Source organism: Wyeomyia smithii, chromosome 3, assembly GCF_029784165.1.
Source record: "Wyeomyia smithii strain HCP4-BCI-WySm-NY-G18 chromosome 3, ASM2978416v1, whole genome shotgun sequence".
Classification (NCBI taxonomy): Eukaryota; Metazoa; Arthropoda; class Insecta; order Diptera; family Culicidae; genus Wyeomyia; species Wyeomyia smithii.
The window spans coordinates 223,545,424-223,568,817 of NC_073696.1; the positions used below are offsets into that span (position 1 = coordinate 223,545,424).

General features: G+C 37.5%; 1 protein-coding gene and 2 non-coding genes across 13 annotated transcripts in view; 2 read left to right on the forward strand and 1 right to left on the reverse strand.

Annotated features, from left to right (window-relative positions):
- LOC129732265 (protein winged eye) overlaps window positions 1–23,394 on the reverse strand; it is a 674,761-nt gene that overhangs the window by 541,185 nt on the left and 110,182 nt on the right. The window lies entirely within an intron of this gene.
- Window positions 21,854–21,926, forward strand: Trnaf-gaa (transfer RNA phenylalanine (anticodon GAA)). The gene has a single exon. It is a non-coding gene; the product is annotated as a tRNA-Phe (tRNA).
- On the forward strand, window positions 22,826–22,898 carry Trnaf-gaa (transfer RNA phenylalanine (anticodon GAA)). Its single transcript has one exon. It is a non-coding gene; the product is annotated as a tRNA-Phe (tRNA).

Sequence of the window (23,394 nt, forward strand, 5' to 3'; positions counted from 1 at the left end):
AACTTCAATTAATAACTAAGTGTAATCATTATTCAATCAATTTTTAAAGTAAATTTGACAAGAAACCTACAAGATAGTTTTAGTTTTTTAGCAATTGGAATTATTTTAAAATTTTCAATTATTAATTTGCTTCTAAAATTCGACTTCCGTATTAAAGCAAAAAAATTTTAAGCTAAAAATTTTTGCAATTCTGTTCGATTTCAACATTTTTACATATATTTTGTTGTTTTTGTAAGGTTATTCCTGAATATTATGCATGTTTGAGTTCAGTATCGTATTTATTCATTTGTCTCACAAAACCCATCAGGGGCCATCCACATACAACGTGAAAAGCTTGGGGGGTATGTAATGTTCACGGTCCTTACAAAAAAGGGTCCACGTGGTATGTGAAGGCCCCTTAATTATCGCAAAAAGATTAATTTCTTCCATAATTTTTAGATAAACCCCAACAAAAAACATATTTAAAAATAAATTCAGTCAAGAACTAAAATTTTCACTGCAAAGCGAGGTTCATAACAAAAATTTTAATATAAAAAAAGATCCTTGATATCTATTCAAGGGGCTGAGCTATTGGTATTTTATATGTGATGAAAAACTAGGCATTTTTACAAAAATGCCACCAAAGCTCAATATATCGATTTTTCTAATTTATATGTCAATGAATAGAAATGCTTGTGTTTTTATTGAAAAAGCATTCTAATGAGAAATATTATCCGGTTAGCTTTGGGGTAGGATTCAGCTTTATATAGCATATTATAATTTCGTTGAGAAGCGTCTCTGGAACCTATCAGAGCTAAATCAAAACCTGTTTTATTTTCACCTGTGAACCGAGATGGTAATCAAAAAATTCATCATGTCAAATAAGAAAATACTCAGTAATTGAATTAAGAAACTCATCTGACACTAAATAAAAACAAATAAAAAACAATAAAATAAATAAAAAAATAAAATATCTTGCGTAAAAAAATCTCATTAATACCGAAATCCTCGCAAAAACGTGTTAAAAGCGGGTTTACTGGTTCCCCTATGAAAATAAAAAATGAAGTTACAATACAATTAAGAACCAATCGCAATCCAAATCCAATCAAAATAACATCAGCATCTAAACCAAATTCAATCCTAATCCCATGTAAGTTCAATCTAAATTTAATCCAAAACTAATTCAAAACAATTCATCTAAATTATATATTAAGTTTATTCCAATTCTAATCCAATCCATGTCCAATCTAACCCAACATAAACACAGGTCAAATCCGATCCAAACTCGATCCAAAAACCAACCCAAATCCAATCTAATTCTAATTCTAATACAATTAAAATCCAGTTCAAAACCAATTCAAACCTAAGTCCAATCCAAATCCATCCCAAATCTAATACAAAACTAATTCAAATCTAGAACCAAATTCATTCCAACTCAATTAAAGACTAATCCAAATCCAATCGAAATCAAACCCACATTCAATCCATATCCAATCTAAAACCAACCCAAATCCAATCGTGATCTGATCCCAATCCACAATCAATCCAAATCGAAATCCAACCCAACTCCAAAAGCAATTCAAATCCAATCCAAATCCAATCCAAATCCAACCCGAAACCAAACCAAATTCAATCCAAATCCAATCGAATCCATCTCAAAACTAATTTAAAAATAATACCAAAGTCATTACAATCCAAATTCATCCAAAATCCAATCTAAATTTATTAAAAATCCAATTCAAATCCAATCCAACTCTAATTCAAATCTGATCCAAATCCAAAGCAATTCTAATTCAAATCCGATCCAAATCCAATCCAAATCTAATCCAAATCCAATCCAAATCCAATCCAAATCCAATCCAAATCCAATCCAAATCCAATCCAAATCCAATCCAAATCCAATCCAAATCCAATCCAAATCCAATCCAAATCCAATCCAAATCCAATCCAAATCCAATCCAAATCCAATCCAAATCCAATCCAAATCCAATCTAAATCCAATCCAAATACAATCCAAATCCAATCCAAATCCAATCCAAAACCAATCAATATCCAATCCAAATCAAATCCAAATCCAACCCAAATCCAATCCAAATCTAATCCAAATCCAATCCAATCCAAATCCAATCCAAATCAAATCCAAATCCAATCAAAATCCAATCCAAATCCAATCCAAATCCAATCAAAATCCAATCCAAATCCAATCCAAATCCAATCCAAATCCAATCCAAATCCAATCCAAATCCAATCCAAATCCAATCCAAATCCAATCCAATCCAAATACAATCCAATCCAAATCCAATAAACATCCAATCGAAATCCAATCCAAATCCAATCCAAATCCAATCCAAATCCAATCCAAATACCATCCAAATACAATCCAAATCCAATCCAAATCCAATCCAAATCCAATCAAATTCCAATCCAAATCCAATCCAAGTCCAATCCAAATCCAATCCAAACCAAATCCAATCCAAAACCAATCCAAATCCAATCCAAAATTAATTCAAACCCAATAAAAATCTAATCAAAATCCAATCTCAATCCAATGCAAATTCAATCCAAATCCAATCCAAAGCCAATCCAAATCAAATCCAAATCCAAACCAAATCCAATCCAAAACTAATCCTAATTCAATCCAAATTCAATCCAAATCCAATCCAAATCCAATCCAATCCATTTCCAATCCAAATTCAATCAATATCTAATTCAAATCCAATCCAAATCCAATCCAATTCCAATCCAGAACCAATCCAAATCCAATCCAATCCACATCTAATCCAAATCCAATCCAAATACAATCCAAATACAATCCAAAACCAATCAAAATCCAATCCAAATTCAATCCAAATCCAATCCCAATCCAATCCAAATTCAATCCAATCCAATCCAAATCTAATCCAATTCCAATCCAAATCCAATCCAAACCCAATCCAAATCCAATCCAAATTTAATTCAAATCCAATCAAAATCTAATCCAAATCCAATATCAATCCAATCCAAATCCAATCCAAATCGAATCCAATTGCAATCCAAATCAAATCCAAATCCAATCCAAATCCAATCCAAATCCAATCCAAATCCAATCCAAATCCAATCCAAATCCAATCCAAATCCAATCCAAATCCAATCCAAATCCAATCCAAATCCAATCCACATCCAATGCAAATCCAATGCAATTCCAATCCAAAGCCAATCCAAATCCAACCCAAATCCAATCCCAATCCAATCCAAATCTAATCCAAACCCAATCCAAATACAATCCAAATTCTATCCAAATCCAATCCAAAACTAATCCGAATTCAATCCAAATTCAATCCAAATCCTATCCAATCCAAATCCAATCCATATCCAATCCAAATCCAATCCAAATCTAATTCAAATCCAATCCAAATCCAATCCAATTCCAATCCAAAACCAATCCAAATCCAATCCAATCCACGTCTAATCCAAATCCAATCCAAATCCAATCCAAATCCAAATCCAATCCAAATCCAATCCAAATCCAATCCAAATCCATTCCAAATCCAATCCAAATCCAATCCAAACCCAATCCAAATCAAATCCAAATCCAATCCAAATCCAATCCAAATCCAATCCAAATCCAATCCATATATAATCCAAATCCAATCCAAATCAAATCCAAATTCAATCCAAATCCAACCCAAACCCAATCCAAAACCAATCCAAATTTAATTCAAATCCAATCAAAATCTAATCCAAATCCAATCTCAATCCAATTCAAATCCAATCCAAATCCATTCCAAATCCAATCCAAATCCAATACAAATCCAATCCAAATCCAATACAAATCCAATCCAAATCCAATCCAAATCCAATCCAAATTCAATCCAAATCCAATACAAAACCAATCCAAAGCCAATGCAATTCCAATCCAAATCCAATCCAAATCCAACCCAAAACCAATCCCAATCCAATCAAAATATAAATCAAAACCAAACCAAAACCAATCCAAATTCTATCCAATCCATAACCAATCCAAATCCAATCCAAATTTATTTCAAACCCAATCAAAATCTAATCCAAATCCAATCTCAATCCAATGCAAATTCAATCCAAATCCAATCCAAAGCCATTCCAAATCAAATCCAAATCCAAACCAAATCCAATTCAAACCCAATCCAAATCCAATCCAAATTTAATTCAAACCCAATCAAAATCTAATCCAAATCCAATCTCAATCCAATGCAAATCCAATCCAAAGCCAATCCAAATCTTATCCAAACCCAATCCAAATCCAATCCAAATTCTATCAAAATCCAATCCAAAACTAATCCGAATTCAATCCAAATTCAATCCAAATCGAATCCAATTGAAATCCAATCCATTTCCAATCCAAATCCAATCCATATCTAATTCAAATCCAATCCAAATCCAATCCAATTCCAATCCAGAACCAATCCGAATCCAATCCAATCCACATCTAATCCAAATCCAATCCAAATACAATCCAAATACAATCCAAAACCAATCCAAATCCAATCCAAATTCAATCCAAATCCAATCCAAATTCATTCCAAATCCAATCCAAATTCAATCCAATCCAATCCAAATCTAATCCAATTCCAATCCAAATCCAATCCAAACCCAATCCAAATCCAATCCAAATTTAATTCAAATCCAATCAAAATCTAATCCAAATCCAATCTCAATCCAATCCAAATCCAATCCAAATCGAATCCAAATCCAATCCAAATCCAATCCATATCCAATCCATATCCAATCCAAATCCAATCCAAATCCAATCCAAATCCAATCCAAATCCAATCCAAATCCAATCCAAATCCAATCCAAATCCAATGCAAATCCAATCCAAAGCCAATTCAATTCCAATCCAAAGCCAATCCAAATCCAACATAAATCCAATCCCAATCCAATCCAAATCTAATCCAAACCCAATCCAAATCCAATCCAAATTCTATCCAAATCCAATCCAAAACTAATCCGAATTCAATCCAAATTCAATCCAAATCCTATCCAATTCAAATCCAATCCATATCCAATCCAAATCCAATCTAAATCTAATTCAAATCCAATCCAATTCCAGTCCAAAACCAATCTAAATCCAATCCAATCCACATCTAATCCAAATCCAATCCAAATCCAATCCAAATCCAATCCAAATCCAATCCAAAACCAATCCAAATCCAATCCAAATCCATTCCAAATCCAATCCAAATCTAATCCAAACCCAATCCAAATCCAATCCAAATCCAATCCAAATCCAATCCAAATCCAATCCAAATATAATCCAAATCCAATCCAAATCAAATACAAATCCAATCCAAATCCAATCCAAACCCAATCCAAATCCAATCCAAATTTAATTCAAATCCAATCAAAATCTAATCAAATCCAATCTCAATCCAATCCAAATCCAATCCAAATCCAATCCAAATCCAATCCAAATCCAATCCAAATCCAATCCAAATCCAATCCAAAACCAATCCAAATCCAATCCATATTTATTTCAAACCCAATCAAAATCTAATCCAAATCCAATATCAATCCAATGCAAATTCAACCCAAATCCAATCCAAAGCCAATCCAAATCAAATCCAAATCCAAACCAAATCCAATCCAAAACCAATCCAAAGCCAATCAAAATCTAATCCCAAGCCAATGCAATTCCAATCCAAAGCCAATCCAAATCCAACATAAATCCAATCCCAATCCAATCCAATTCTAATCCAAACCCAATCCAAATCCAATCCAAATTCTATCCAAATCCAATCCAAAACTAATCCGAATTCAATCCAAATTCAATCCAAATCCTATCCAATTCAAATCCAATCCATATCCAATCCAAATCCAATCCAAATCTAATTCAAATCCATTCCAAAATTAATTCAAACCCAATCAAAATCTAATCCAAATCCAATCTAAATCCAATGCAAATTCAATCCAAATCCAATCCAAAGCCAATCCAAATCAAATCCAAATCCAAACCAAATCCAATCCAAAACCAATCCAAATCCAATCCAAATTTAATTCAAACCCAATCAAAATTTAATCCAAATCCAATCTCAATCCAATGCAAATCCCATCCAAAGCCAATCCAAATCTAATCCAAACCCAATTCAAATCCAATCAAAATCCAATCCAAAACTAATCTGAATTCAATCCAAATTCAATCCAAATCCAATCCAATCCATTTCCAATCCAAATCCAATCCATATCTAATTCAAATCCAATCCAAATCCAATCCAATTCCAATCCAGAACCAATCCAAATCCAATCCAATCCACATCTAATCCAAATCCAATCCAAATACAATCCAAATACAATCCAAAACCAATCCAAAACCAATCCAAATTCAATCCAATCCAAATTCAATCCAATCCAATCCAAATCTAATCCAATTCCAATCCAAATCCAATCCAAACCCAATCCAAATCCAATCCAAATTTAATTCAAATCCAATCAAAATCTAATCCAAATCCAATATCAATCCAATCCAAATCCAATCCAAATCGAATCCAAATGCAATCCAAATGCAATCCAAATCCAATCCAAATCCAATCCACATCCTATGCAAATCCAATCCAAAGCCAATGCAATTCCAATCCAAAGCCAATCCAAATCCAACCCAAATCAAATCCCAATCCAATCAAAATCTAATCCAAACCCAATCCAAATCCAATCCAAATTCTATCCAAATCCAATCCAAAACTAATCCGAATTCAATCCAAATTCAATCCAAATCCTATCCAATTCAAATCCAATCCATATCCAATCCAAATCCAATCCAAATCTGATTCAAATCCAATCCAAATCCAATCCAAATCCAATCCAAAACCAATCCAAATCCAATCCAATCCACATCTAATCCAAATCCAAATCCAATCCAAATCCAATCCAAATCCAAATCCAATCCAAATCCAATCCAAATCCAATCCAAATCCATTCCAAATCCAATCCAAATCCAATCAAAACCCAATCCAAATCCAATCCAAATCCAATCCAAATCCAATCCAAATCCAATCCAAATCCAATCCAAATCCAATCCAAATCCAATCCAAATATAATCCAAATCCAATCCAAATCAAATCCAAATCCAATCCAAATCCAACCCAAACCCAATCAAAATCCAATCCAAATTTAATTCAAATCCAATCAAAATCTAATCCAAATCCAATCTCAATCCAATCCAAATCCAATCCAAATCAAATCCAAATCCAATACAAATCCAATCCAAATCCAATCCAAATCCAATCCTAATTCAATCCAAATCCAATACAAAACCAATCCAAAGCCAATGCAATTCCAATCCAAATCCAATCCAAATCCAACCCAAAACCAATCCCAATCCAATCAAAATATAAATCAAAACCAATCCAAATCCAATCAAAATTCTATCCAATCCAAAACCAATCCAAATCCAATCCAAATTTATTTCAAACCCAATCAAAATCTAATCCAAATCCAATCTCAATCCAATGCAAATTCAATCCAAATCCAATCCAAAGCCATTCCAAATCAAATCCAAATCCAAACCAAATCCAATCCAAACCCAATCCAAATCCAATCCAAATTTAATTCAAACCCAATCAAAATCTAATCCAAATCCAATCTCAATCCAATGCAAATCCAATCCAAAGCCAATCCAAATCTAATCCACCCAATCCAAATCCAATCCAAATTCTATCAAAATCCAATCAAAAACTAATCCGAATTCAATCCAAATTCAATCCAAATCGAATCCAATTGAAATCCTATCCATTTCCAATCCAAATCCAATCCATATCTGATTCAAATCCAATCCAATTCCAATCCAATTCCAATCCAAAACCAATCCAAATCCAATCCAATCCACATCTAATCCAAATCCAATCCAAATACAATCCAAAACCAATCCAAATCCAATCCAAATTCAATCCAAATCCAATCCCAATCCAATCCAAATTCAATCCAATCCAATCCAAATCTAATCCAATTCCAATCCAAATCCAATCCAAACCCAATCCAAATCCAATCCAAATTTAATTCAAATCCAATCAAAATCTAATCCAAATCCAATCTCAATCCAATCCAAATCCAATCCAAATCCAATCCAAATCCAATCCAATCCAAATCCAATCCAAATCCAATCCAAATCCAATCCAAATACAATCCAAATACAACCCAAATACAATCCAAATCCAATCCAAATCCAATGCAAATCCAATCCAAAGCCAATGCAATTCCAATCCAAAGCCAATCCAAATCCAACATAAATCCAATCCCAATCCAATCCAAATCTAATCCAAACCCAATCCAAATCCAATCCAAATTCTATCCAAATCCAATCCAAAACTAATCCGAATTCAATCCAAATTCAATCCAAATCCTATCCAATTCAAATCCAATCCATATCCAATCCAATCTAAATCTAATTCAAATCCAATCCAATTCCAATCCAAAACCAATCCAAATCCAATCCAATCCACATCTAATCCAAATCCAATCCAATCCAAATCCAATCCAAATCCAATCCAAATCGAATCCAAATCCAATCCAAATCCAATCCAAATCCAATCCAAATCCAATCCAAATCCAATCCAAATCCAATCCAAACCCAATCCAAATCCAATCCAAATCCAATCCAAATCCAATCCAAATATAATCCAAATCCAATCCAAATCAAATACAAATCCAATCCAAATCCAATCCAAAGCCAATCCAAATCAAATCCAAATCCAAACCAAATCCAATCCAAATCCAATCTCAATCCAATCCAAATACAATCCAAATCCAATCCAAATCCAATCCAAATCCAATCCAAATCCAATCCAAATCCAATCCAAATCCAATCCAAATCCAATCCAAATCCAATCCAAATCCAATCCAAATCCAATCCAAATCCAATCCAAATCCAATCCAAATCCAATCCAAATCCAATCCAAATCCAATACAAATCCAATCCAAATCCAATCCAAATCCAATGCAAAACCAATCCAAAGCCAATGCAATTTCAATCCAAACACAATCCAAATCCAACCCGAATCCAATCAAAATATCATCCAAAACCAATCCAAATACTATCCAATCAAAAACCAATCCAAATCCAATCCATATCCAATCCAAATATAATCCAAATCCAATCCAAATCCAAATCCAATCCAAATCCAATCCATACCCAATCCAAATCCAATCCAAATATAATTCAAATCCAATCAAAATCTAATCCAATTCCAATCTCAATCCAATCCAAATCCAATCCAAATTCAATCCAATTCCAATCCAAAGCCAATCCAAATCCAACATAAATCCAATCCCAATCCAATCCAAATCTAATCCAAACCCAATCCAAATCCAATCCAAATTCTATCCAAATCCAATCCAAAACTAATCCGAATTCAATCCAAATTCAATCCAAATCCTATCCAATTCAAATCCAATCCATATCCAATCCAAATCCAATCCAAATCTGATTCAAATCCAATCCAAATCCAATCAAATTCCAATCCAAAACCAATCCAAATCCAATCCAATCCACATCTAATCCAAATCCAATTTAAATCCAACCCAAATCCAATCCAAATCCAATCCAAATCCAATCCAAATCGAATCCAAATCCAATCCAAATCCAATCCAAATCCAATCCAAATCCAATCCAAATCCAATCCAAATCCAATCCAAATCCAATCCAAATCCAATCCAAATCCAATCCAAACCCAATCAAAATCCAATACAAATCCAATCCAAATCCAATCCAAATATAATCCAAATCCAAATCCAATCAATCCAAATCATCCAATCAATCCAATCAATCCAATCAATCCGAATTCAATCCAATTTCAATCCAAATCCAATCCAATTCAAATCCAATCCATATCCAATCCAAATCCAATACAAATCTAATTCAAATCCAAACCAATCCAATTCCAATCCAAAACCAATCCAATCCACATCTAATCCAAATCCAATCCAAATCCAGACCAAATCCAATCCAAATCCAATCCAAATCCTATCCAAATCCAATCCAAATCCAATCCAAATCCAATCCAAATCCAATCCAATCCAAATCTAATCCAAATCCAATCCAAATCCAATCCAATCCAAATCCAATCCAAATCCAATCTAAATCCAATCCAAATACAATCCAATCAAAATCCAATCCAAATCCAATCCAAATTTAATTCAAATCCAATCCAAATATAATCCAAATCCAATCCAATCCGCATCTAATCCAAATCCAATCCAAATCCAATCCAAATCGAATCCAAATCCAATCCAAATCCAATCCAAATCCAATCCAAATCCAATCCAAATCCAATCCAAATCCAATCCAAACCCAATCCAAAACCAATTTAAATCTAATCCAATTCCAATCCAAATCCAATCCAAATCCAATCCAAATCCAATCCAAATCCAATCCAAATCCAATCCAAATCCAATCCAAATCGTATCCAAATCCAATCTAAATCCAATCCAAATCCAATCCAAATCCAATCCAAATCCAATCCATATCCAATCCAAATCCAATCCAAATCCAATCCAAATCCAATCCAAATCCAATCCAATCCAAATCCAATCCAAATCCAATCCAAACTAATTCAAATCCAATCCAATTCCAATCCAATTCCAATCCAAAACCAATCCAAATCCAATCCAATCCACATCTAATCCAAATCCAATCCAAATACAATCCAAATACAATCCAAAACCAATCCAAAACCAATCCAAATTCAATCCAATCCAAATCCAATCCAAACTAATTCAAATCCAATCCAATTCCAATCCAATTCCAATCCAAAACCAATCCAAATCCAATCCAATCCACATCTAATCCAAATCCAATCCAAATCCAATCCAAATCCAATCCAAATCCAATCCAAATCCAATCCAAACCCAATTTAAATCTAATCCAATTCCAATCCAAATCCAATCCAAATCCAATCCAAATCGTATCCAAATCCAATCTAAATCCAATCCAAATCCAATCCAAATCCAATCCATATCCAATCCAAATCCAATCCAAATTCAATCCAAATCCAATCCAAATCCAATCCAATCCATTTCCAATCCAAATCCAATCCATATCTAATTCAAATCCAATCCAAATCCAATCCAATTCCAATCCAGAACCAATCCGAATCCAATCCAATCCACATCTAATCCAAATCCAATCCAAATACAATCCAAATACAATCCAAAACCAATCCAAATTCAATCCAATCCAAATTCAATCCAATCCAATCCAAATCTAATCCAATTCCAATCCAAATCCAATCCAAATCCAATCCAAATCCAATCCAAATTTAATTCAAATCCAATCAAAATCTAATCCAAATCCAATATCAATCCAATCCAAATCCAATCCAAATCGAATCCAAATGCAATCCAAATGCAATCCAAATCCAATCCAAATCCAATCCAAATCCAATCCACATCCTATGCAAATCCAATCCAAAGCCAATGCAATTCCAATCCAAAGCCAATCCAAATCCAACCCAAATCCAATCCCAATCCAATCAAAATCTAATCCAAACCCAATCCAAATCCAATCCAAATTCTATCCAAATCCAATCCAAAACTAATCCAAATTCAATCCAAATCCTATCCAATTCAAATCCAATCCATATCCAATCCAAATCCAATCCAAATCTGATTCAAATCCAATCCAAATCCAATCCAAAACCAATCCAAATCCAATCTAATCCACATCTAATCCAAATCCAAATCCAATCCAAATCCAATCAAAATCCAAATCCAATCCAAATCCAATCCAAATCCAATCCAAATCCAATCCAAATCCAATCCAAATCCATTCCAAATCCAATCCAAATCCAATCAAAACCCAATCCAAATCCAATCCAAATCCAATCCAAATCCAATCCAAATCCAATCCAAATCCAATCCAAATCCAATCCAAATCCAATCCAAATATAATCCAAATCCAATCCAAATCAAATCCAAATCCAATCCAAATCCAACCCAAACCCAATCAAAATCCAATCCAAATTTAATTCAAATCCAATCAAAATCTAATCCAAATCCAATCTCAATCCAATCCAAATCCAATCCAAATCGAATCCAAATCCAATCCAAATCCAATCCAAATCCAATCCAAATCCAATCCTAATTCAATCCAAATCCAATACAAAACCAATCCAAAGCCAATGCAATTCCAATCCAAATCCAATCCAAATCCAACCCAAAACCAATCCCAATCCAATCAAAATATAAATCAAAACCAATCCAAATCCAATCAAAATTCTATCCAATCCAAAACCAATCCAAATCCAATCCAAATTTATTTCAAACCCAATCAAAATCTAATCCAAATCCAATCTCAATCCAATGCAAATTCAATCCAAATCCAATCCAAAGCCATTCCAAATCAAATCCAAATCCAAACCAAATCCAATCCAAACCCAATCCAAATCCAATCCAAATTTAATTCAAACCCAATCAAAATCTAATCCAAATCCAATCTCAATCCAATGCAAATCCAATCCAAAGCCAATCCAAATCTAATCCACCCAATCCAAATCCAATCCAAATTCTATCAAAATCCAATCAAAAACTAATCCGAATTCAATCCAAATTCAATCCAAATCGAATCCAATTGAAATCCTATCCATTTCCAATCCAAATCCAACCCATATCTAATTCAAATCCAATCCAATTCCAATCCAATTCCAATCCAGAACCAATCCAAATCCAATCCAATCCACATCTAATCCAAATCCAATCCAAATACAATCCAAAACCAATCCAAATCCAATCCAAATTCAATCCAAATCCAATCCCAATCCAATCCAAATTCAATCCAATCCAATCCAAATCTAATCCAATTCCAATCCAAATCCAATCCAAACCCAATCCAAATCCAATCCAAATTTAATTCAAATCCAATCAAAATCTAATCCAAATCCAATCTCAATCCAATCCAAATCCAATCCAAATCCAATCCAAATCCAATCCAAATCCAATCCAAATCCAATCCAAATCCAATCCAAATACAATCCAAATACAACCCAAATACAATCCAAATCCAATCCAAATCCAATGCAAATCCAATCCAAAGCCAATGCAATTCCAATCCAAAGCCAATCCAAATCCAACATAAATCCAATCCCAATCCAATCCAAATCTAATCCTAACCCAATCCAAATCCAATCCAAATTCTATCCAAATCCAATCCAAAACTAATCCGAATTCAATCCAAATTCAATCCAAATCCTATCCAATACAAATCCAATCCATATCCAATCCAATCTAAATCTAATTCAAATCCAATCCAATTCCAATCCAAAACCAATCCAAATCCAATCCAATCCACATCTAATCCAAATCCAACCCAATCCAAATCCAATCCAAATCCAATCCAAATCGAATCCAAATCCAATCCAAATCCAATCCAAATCCAATCCAAATCCAATCCAAATCCAATCCAAACCCAATCCAAATCCAATCCAAATCCAATCCAAATCCAATCCAAATATAATCCAAATGCAATCCAAATCAAATACAAATCCAATCCAAATCCAATCCAAAGCCAATCCAAATCAAATCCAAATCCAAACCAAATCCAATCCAAATCCAATCCAAATCCAATCTCAATCCAATCCAAATCCAATCCAAATCCAATCCAAATCCAACCCAATCCAATCCAAATCCAATCCAAATCCAATCCAAATCCAATCCAAATCCAATCCAAATCCAATCCAAATCCAATCCAAATCCAATACAAATCCAATCCAAATCCAATCCAAATCCAATGCAAAACCAATCCAAAGCCAATGCAATTTCAATCCAAACACAATCCAAATCCAACCCGAATCCAATCAAAATATCATCCAAAACCAATCCAAATACTATCCAATCAAAAACCAATCCGAATCCAATCCATATCCAATCCAAATATAATCCAAATCCAATCCAAATCCAAATCCAATCCAAATCCAATCCATACCCAATCCAAATCCAATCCAAATATAATTCAAATCCAATCAAAATCTAATCCAATTCCAATCTCAATCCAATCCAAATCCAATCCAAATTCAATCCAATTACAATCCAAAGCCAATCCAAATCCAACATAAATCCAATCCCAATCCAATCCAAATCTAATCCAAACCCAATCCAAATCCAATCCAAATTCTATCCAAATCCAATCCAAAACTAATCCGAATTCAATCCAAATTCAATCCAAATCCTATCCAATTCAAATCCAATCCATATCCAATCCAAATCCAATCCAAATCTGATTCAAATCCAATCCAAATCCAATCAAATTCCAATCCAAAACCAATCCAAATCCAATCCAATCCACATCTAATCCAAATCCAATTTAAATCCAACCCAAATCCAATCTAAATCCAATCCAAATCCAATCCAAATCGAATCCAAATCCAATCCAAATCCAATCCAAATCCAATCCAAATCCAATCCAAATCCAATCCAAATCCAATCCAAATCCAATCCAAATCCAATCCAAATCCAATCCAAACCCAATCCAAATCCAATCCAAACCCAATCCAAAACCAATTTAAATCTAATCCAATTCCAATCCAAATCCAATCCAAATCCAATCCAAATCCAATCCAAATCCAATCCAAATCGTATCCAAATCCAATCTAAATCCAATCCAAATCCAATCCAAATCCAATCCAAATCCAATCCAAATCCAATCCATATCCAATCCAAATCCAATCCAAATCCAATCCAAATCCAATCCAAATCCAATCCAATCCAAATCCAATCCAAATCCAATCCAAACTAATTCAAATCCAATCCAATTCCAATCCAATTCCAATCCAAAACCAATCCAAAACCAATCCAAATCCAATCCAATCCACATCTAATCCAAATCCAATCCAAATCCAATCCAAATCAGATCCAAGCCATATCCAATCCAAAACCAATTTAAATCCAATCCAATCTACATCTAATCGAAATCCAATCCAAATCCAATCCAAATCCAATCCACATCTTATCCAAATCCAATCCAAATCCAATCCATATCTAATCCAAATCCAATCCAAATCCAATCCAAACCCAATCCTAATCCAATCCAAATACAATCCAATCCAAATCCAATCCAAATCCAATCCAAGTCCAATCTAAATCCAATGCAAATCCAATCCAAATTCAATCCAGATTTAATCCAAATCCAATTCAAATCCAATCCAATTCCAAACCAAGTCCAATCCATATCCAACCAAAATCCAATCCAAATCCAACTTAAATCCAAATCCAATCAAAATTCAATTCAAATCTAATGCAAATTCAATCCCATTCAGTCCCAATCTTTTTTTAATACGCTAGAATCCGTTCAGGAACTGTATATACTGTATAAATTCTTTTCAACAAATCTTCAAAAATTGTCAATCTGTAACTTTGATTCAGTAATTTCATGCTTTGTCAACTTTTTTTTTGTTCACACAACATTTATTTTACACGGCACAATACCGCTTGGTCAACTCAATCTAGTTCCGTTAACCGTAGACCCACGTTGACTATGATCGCGCACGATAGGACCCGTTGTGAAAAGTAACAGCAGCAAACGAACACACAAACGGAACGGTGATATAAAACAAAACAATAGCTGCTGTCGGTAGCATGATCAGCCGCCAGCGGCGGTGGCTGCGAGTGAAGGTTGTTGACTTTGTTGCTTGAACGTTAACCCATTCCCGGCGGGTGATGGCATCACCTGACATCTGAACTTTGATTGAAGCTTAACAATTAGACATGCAGTTTTGAACGACGAAACTAATTATTACGGTTAGAGAACAGATCGATCTGGTTGGTAAACGGCTGGGCAGTGCGTACCAGCAGTACACCCGTACTAGTTGGCATAAAATAGACCCCAGTGTGGTCCAAAGCATAATGCCCAGCAACTCCTATCCCTACCTCCACGTGGTACCGACTGGGATACGAGCAACCAAGGGAAGATCGGTGAACCGGTGGGAACTTGGTCGTATGCTGACAGGGAAGGGGGAGCTGCTCTCCTAGGAGGGCAGCTTGTCCGAGCGTCTGTTCCCCATGTTAGGGGCGGCTCAAACAGCGTCTGATCCGGAGCGGACGGCTGAATTATGAAATGCGGCATCTCGCCAGCTACACCCAAGACGGCAGCCCCGTCGCGAGACTAGGCATCCGCAGCCCTAGTAAGGCAGCATGCCGAAACAATCAAATACTACGAACAATCAAGAATTGAATACGGACCGGAACAATTGGCAACGACGTAGGCGACGAAATAAGGACGACGATTGGAAGCTCGCTACATGGAACTGTAGATCGCTGAACGCCCCGGGTGGCGACCGGATTCTGCTGGATCAGCTAGAACCCGCCACTTCGACATGGTTGCGCTCCAGGAGCTTTGCCGGAAAGGAGAGAAGATACGGAGGATTTGTGGCAGCAAGGCACAGTACTACCAGAGCGGCGGCACAACCAATGAGCTGGGTACCGGCTTTATAGTGCTGGGCAGGATGCAGAGTCGTGTGATCGAGTGGCAGGCGATCAGCGACAGGTTGTGTTTGTTGAGAATAAAAGGCCGGTTCTACAACTACACTATCCTCAATGTGCACTGCCCTCACGAAGGAAGACCTGATGTAGAGAAAGAAGAGTTCTACGCACAGCTGGAGAAACTCTACGATAGCTGCTCGCGTAGAGACATCAAGATCGTCATCGGGGACATGAACGCGCAGATCGGTAGGGAAGAAATGTACAAGCCGGTGATCGGCCAACATAGCCTGCACACCGTGACGAACGACAACGGACAGCGATGCGTCAACTTCGCAGCTTCCCGAGGACTGGCAGTCCGAAGTACCTTCTTTCCCCGTAAGGACATCCACAAAACCACCTGGAGATCACCTGACCAACGTATAGCAAATCAAATTGACCATGTTCTCATCGACGGCCGGTTCTTCTCTGACATTACAAACGTACGTACCTATCGCGGTGCGGATATTGGCTAGGACCACTACCTAGTTGCGGTATCATTGCGCTCAAAACTGTCGACCGTATATCACGCGCGACATCGTCGAACCCCGCGGCTCAACATTAAGCAGCTCCGGAACTCCCAGGCTGCGGAGGAATACGCGCAACAGCTTGAAGCGGTGCTACCCACAGCGGAGGGGCTGGGCGCATTGCCTTTCGAAGACGGCTGCTGCAGCATTCGCACAGCTATCGTGGAGACCGCAACGGCGACACTAGGAGTGGAAGCACCGAGTGGCAGAAACGACTGGTATGACGGGGAGTGCGAGGCAGCGGTGAATGAGAAGAACCGGACCTGGGCGATATACCTGGGCAGGTCAACGAGAGAGAACAAGGCCAATTACAAACGGGCACGGAACGACATGACCACGGTTCTCAGACGAAAGAAGCGCCAGCAAGAGGATCGTGAGCATGAGGAGCTGGAGCAGCTATACCGTGCCAGTGAAACGCGGAAATTCTATGAGAAGGTAAACCAGTCCCGCAGAGGCTATGTGCCGCAAGCCGACATGAGCAACGACGCGGATGGGAACCTTCTCACGGATGGCAGCGAGGTGGTCGACAGGTGGAAGGAGTACTTCGATGGACACCTGAATGGCGAATCAGCAAACAGAAGCGGAGCAGGAACTGACCTAGGAGCACCAGCAGCGGATGACCGAGTACCAGCTCCCGATATTCACGAAGTCCTTTGTGAGATCGGGAAGCTGAAAAACAATAAAGCCGCAGGCAAAGATGCCGAGCAAAACTGCCGAGCGAGCTCTTGAAACATGGAAGAGAGGCGCTGGCTAGAGTGCTGCACTGGGTCATTTCCAGGATTTGGGAGGAGGAAAAACTGCCAGACGAGTGGATGGAGGGAGTTATCTGTCCCACCTACAAGAAGGGCGACAAGCTGGAGTGCCGCAACTACCGCGGCATCTCGCTTATTAATGCCGCCTACAAAATACTCTCACAGATCCTGTTCCGCCGTCTATCACCTTACACCAGGAGGTTCGTTGGCCAGTACCAAGCGGGTTTCATGGGAGCCCGTGCCACCACGGACCAGATCTTCTCAATCCGACAGATCTTACAGAAATGTCGCGAGTACAACGTGCCCACACATCACATCTTCATTGACTTCACGGCGGCCTATGATACAGTCGATCGAGAACAGCTATGGCAGATCATGCACGACAACGGATTTTCGGATAAACTGACTCGATTGATCAGAGCTACCATGGCGCAAGTGATGTGCTTCGTGCGTGTTTCGGGGATACTCTCGAGTCCCTTTGAATCGCGCAGAGGGTTGAGACAAGGTGATGGACTTTCTTGTTTGCTGTTTAACATCGCCCTTGAGGGTGTGATCCGGAGGGCGGGCATCGACACAATTTTCACAAGGTCTGTTCAGCTTCTGGGCTTCGCGGATGACTTCGACATCATATCACGTAACTTTGCGACGGCGGAGGAAACTTACGCCCGACTGAAAGCCGAAGCTGGACGGATCGGATTGCGGATAAATGCGTCGAAAACAAAATACATGCGAGCGAGAGGCTCCAAGGAGAACAACATCAGCCTCCCAACTCAAGTCTCTGTGGACGGTGATGAGCTTGAGGTGGTCGATGAGTTCGTGTATTTGGGGTCACTGGTGACCGCCGACAATAACACCAGCAAAGAGATCCAGAGACGCATCCAGGCAGGAAATCGCCTACTTTTCACTCCGGAAGACACTTCGATCGAATCGAGTGCGACGACGCACGAAGTTGACGCTGTACAAAACCCTGATAAGACCGGTAGTCCTCTACGGGATCGAGACGACAACGCTTCTCGCGTAGGACCTTAACGCTCTTGGAGTTTTTGAACGGAAGGTGCTACGGACTATCTACGGTGGAGTACAGACGGACGACGGAGAATGGCGACGGCGCATGAACCACGAACTGCACGCGCTGCTTGGAGAGAATCCCATTGCACACCTGGCGAAAGTTAATAGTTTGCGGTGGGCCGGTCATGTCGTAAGGATGCCGGACGGCAACCCTGTGAAATCACTTCTCTTCAGCAAACCCTGCCGACACCAGAAATAGAGGGGCGCAGCGTGCACGATGGCTCGACCAGATCGAAGGAGACTTGCGGGTGATGAGACGCCTGGGGAACTGGCGAAACACAGCCCAAAACCGAGCAACATGGCGACAAATTCTTGATACAGCACGAGCCACCACGGCTCTCGTCTGATTGGTAAGGTAAGTAACAGATCGATCTAGAATATACAAAACAGTTTCTGACAATTGTACATGTAGTAGCTGAGTAGTACGAGTTTGAAGGTCATTTTACGAGGTCAAATCTGATTTCTCTCCGCCGGGAATGGGATAAGGCATCGAAAGAAATATTTTCAGCTATTTTCCGCTAGATGGAAGAAGTGATATTTGATTTTGTGACGTTTAGGTCAGTTGGGGTCGTTTTCTACCCGTCATAATAAGGCGTGATTTTCATGGAAATGACATTACCCATTTTATTGTGATTCTGTTGCTTACATATTTAGAATAATTTTTAAGGCTATTTCAACCAGATCCAAATTTGGTTTTATTTCGTTAAAATGTCGAGTCGGTCGAAGAAATTATCAGATGAGGAAATTATTCGATTCCTAGAAGAGTCTAGTGATGAACGTTATTCCGATGATTGTGATACCGAATAGCTAAACAATGAAGAATCTGTAAAATATCTTGAAGAAGACGATTCGACGATCTACAGACTCAGCTTCGCAGGGTGATCCACTGTTTGTGTCTAAAGATAATACGTTTTGGAGTCCTATACGATTTAATCCTTCGGGTAATGTTCGGTTTACTATTTTTCATTTGATTTTTTAGCTTCCTGCATACTTCGGCGTTTTAATTCTTGCGGGTGTTCAGAAGTTAGTTATTTTAATTCGAGAATTGATCAGTTTCATTTGAATTAATTTCCTTTTCAAGGTCCAAGACCGAATGCATTGAAGACTTGTTTGACACAGGTTTTGGCCGATTGATATTTCGAGCAATGATGTCCAAAGAAACATTTCAATACATTACAAAAGTTTGACGACCGACTTTACGACCCAACGAATCGTAGACGTAATCGACTGCTGCAAGTCTGCTGATGATTTGCTCCAATCCGAGATTTCTGGGACGAATGGGTCGATCTACTTCCTTTTCATTTCAATCCACAATGATGTGTAACGTTTGATGATCAATTACTCGGTTTTCATGGTCGTTGCCCATTGAGACAGTATATGCTAAGTAAACCAAGTTCTTGCTTGCTCTGAGACATCGTATTTTTGGAATATTCAACCGTATCCGAGAAAAACAGCAGGAACTAAACCTGAACAAAACCAAGATAATCGTGTGGTTTTCGATGTGGCAGGGCTTAAAGGTCATAATGTAGCTATTTTTTTTTAATCGTACGATTTGGCTCAGCAGTTACTTGAAAATTTAACTATGATTGACACATTACGGAAAAAAAAAACGCAGCACTCCACCAACATTTTTATTGGAGAAAAAGCAATAAATATCGATGAAAATTATAAAATTTCAAGAAGCAAACTAAGCCGTAAAAAAATTTTTCATGATCATGGTATCGAATTGTCCAATGAATATATATTGAACAGGACGAGACAATCACGAAATGCTTCTTCCAAACGCTTCTGCTCATCTATTTCCATATATTGTGGTAAAGAGGCCGAACCACCTGATGTACCTGAAAAGCGAACAAGTATTGTTCTACTACAACCCGCATGGTAGATGTACCTACTTTTTGAACGATTAAAGAATCGGTATCCAAAGAAAACGAACACGAATTGGTCTGCTACGTTTGCGGAAGAAATGTTTGAAAAAATAAACACAACCGAAATGTGTCTATCGAATGTTTTGGAAAACTTTAAATATTCTCAATCTCATTTATTTGTAATCATCCTGAAAAAAATCACCAAAAACTACAACTTTTTCCCACATTTCTTCCAGTTTCTCCATAGGATTCCATACAAAACATATGAGGGTCGAAAACGACCCACTTATGTAAGATTAGTCTTTTTTTTCAACGGTTAACTGAAAAAAAATATAAATACGTTTAATTTATTCCGTTGTTCGAGGATCAAATTATTCTGTTTTCAAGGACCAGGTTTAGTTGTAAAACTTTAGAGCGAGTGAAAATGGCAAATCAATGGTAAATTCAATACATCGTTGAGAAAAAAACCCTCAAATCGAATCGAATGGATTGGTGTATTCAAAACCTTCGGATAAAGTGTTTCTCTTTCGTCCAAAACTGACACGGCAGGGTAAAAGAATCCAAATCTGGAGGTTTTGAAATTTGTAGTGTAGAATTGACTTTAAGATCAAGTGAAAACCTAACCTAATAACAAAAAATTATGCAATTTGACTAATACGACATGAATGATAAATTGTAACACAAAATTAACTCATATTAATGAAATATACGGTAAAATTGTGTTCGTATTGATAAAAATAATGAAATGTCTTCAGAACCATGTACGACCAGAATGAAAGGATATATGTATAACTAAGCGAAGGTGGACTGGGATTCGTGCAGGGGTCCTATTCAATAGTTTCAACTACCGTAACACCAGCCATAAATCTGACAGCCCATGTTACACCGGATAAGTTCATAATACGGTATGGAATGGAATAGACGAACGTTGTTCTAATTATAGTTCAGTCTATTCACGAGAGTGTTTGAAAATTATCAACTACATGTTAAGTGCTGTGTATTATAAAACCAACTGCGAAACTCGACAGCTTTGTGAGAGCCGAGCAACTCGTGCAGTAAGTAATAATGATTAACACTAAAGTTGCCTGGTTCTGTTTTCGTTGTGAGCAGCTCGACAGCAGATAGCAGGGCCGCTATCAATTCCGCTTCACTTCCTCTACGCAACCACCACGGCGCGAACCCATTCTGGGAGGTCGCTTATCATCGCGCCGAAATAGCTCAGTTGGGAGAGCGTTAGACTGAAGATCTAAATGTCCCCGGTTCAATCCCGGGTTTCGGCAAAAAAATCCGTTGATTCTTTTTTTTACTTGACCAATAAATCACTTTACATCAGAGTAACTTTTCCAACTACAGCGGAAATAATTGCTCAAAACATGGCTGAGGTAGCGAAAAAAAAATGGCCGTTAGCAAGTGTATTGTTTTCATTATTTCATTGCAGTTTTTGATTTCCCCCTTTCCAAACACGACATAGAAAGAGAGCGAATATAACGTGGCTGCTATATTTTGTTGTTTCTGCTCGTATAAGCATGCATTTGGGTTCCATTAATGTGGAATGTTTTATGCGTTTCGTGTTTTTATCGAGTCTAGCGACTCTACGTTCGCCTGCAGAATAGGGAATTGCGTTCACTCTGCTGCAAATATGGCTTTCATCGCGAAAACTTTACCGCCATGACTATAATAGCTTAGCATGCATTCCGACCGAAAAGGTTGTTTGGGATATAACGGCTAGGACGGTGTACCTTGCACTACTGCCTCGGAAAATGACAGATGAGGTACCCGCAAACCAGTCTCCTAGGTACTTTGGTTTGAGAAGGTGTGGCCTGCGAGATTTTTTTTTCTCCCAGGATTTATTGAATCCCTGAACGAGCGAACATTGAGACAAAAGGAGCTCATTTGTCATAACCCTTTCCTTCGCTGTGACCAGGAACGCCGAGGAGCAACGAGTCTAACTGCAAAGAAGGGGCTTAAATGGGTTTCATTTGTACTGCAATTTGTAACAATTTGATCACGGCGACGACAGTTTACAAAAGTTGCATCGAATAACGCAAGAATTGAGAAATGATTGTGATAGATAGTTTTTTACGGCTGACAGTGACAAGGATTTATTATACCTACACGTGTTATGGAAAAATAAACCAGCTGCCTGACGGCTCGTCAGGATGAAGTGAAAATAAATGCAGCCGAAATAGCTCAGTTGGGAGAGCGTTAGACTGAAGATCTAAATGTCCCCGGTTCAATCCCGGGTTTCGGCAAAGATTGCTCAACTTTTTGTTATCAATTACACTATACATATGATGATACGTAATAAGCATACAATTGCTAAAAATCATTTTGAAAAAAAAAAATAATAAATTCGAATGCTCTGCAATATGAGAACCCATTGGGCAAGAGCACTAAAATATGGGCCACAAAAGAACAACACTGAAAATATTCCCAAATTTAATTTATAGTTGATGAATTGGTAGAGAAGAAAATAGCCTTAAAGTCTACAAAAAAATGTTAAACACTCATATTTAACTTAATTTATTAATTCTGTTTTCTCGATTGAGATATTATAACCATAATGAAGATAAATCTATCGATGCATCGAGAAGACGATTACAGGCGTTATATTTAAATGGAACGATTAGACGTAAACCATTGGAAATTGCAGGGAAAAGCAAATATTGAACCATAACTTCTTCAGTGCCTTACGGCAAAACTTAACTACACCCAAACTTTGGGAGAAGTTTCGCGAAACAAATTTCT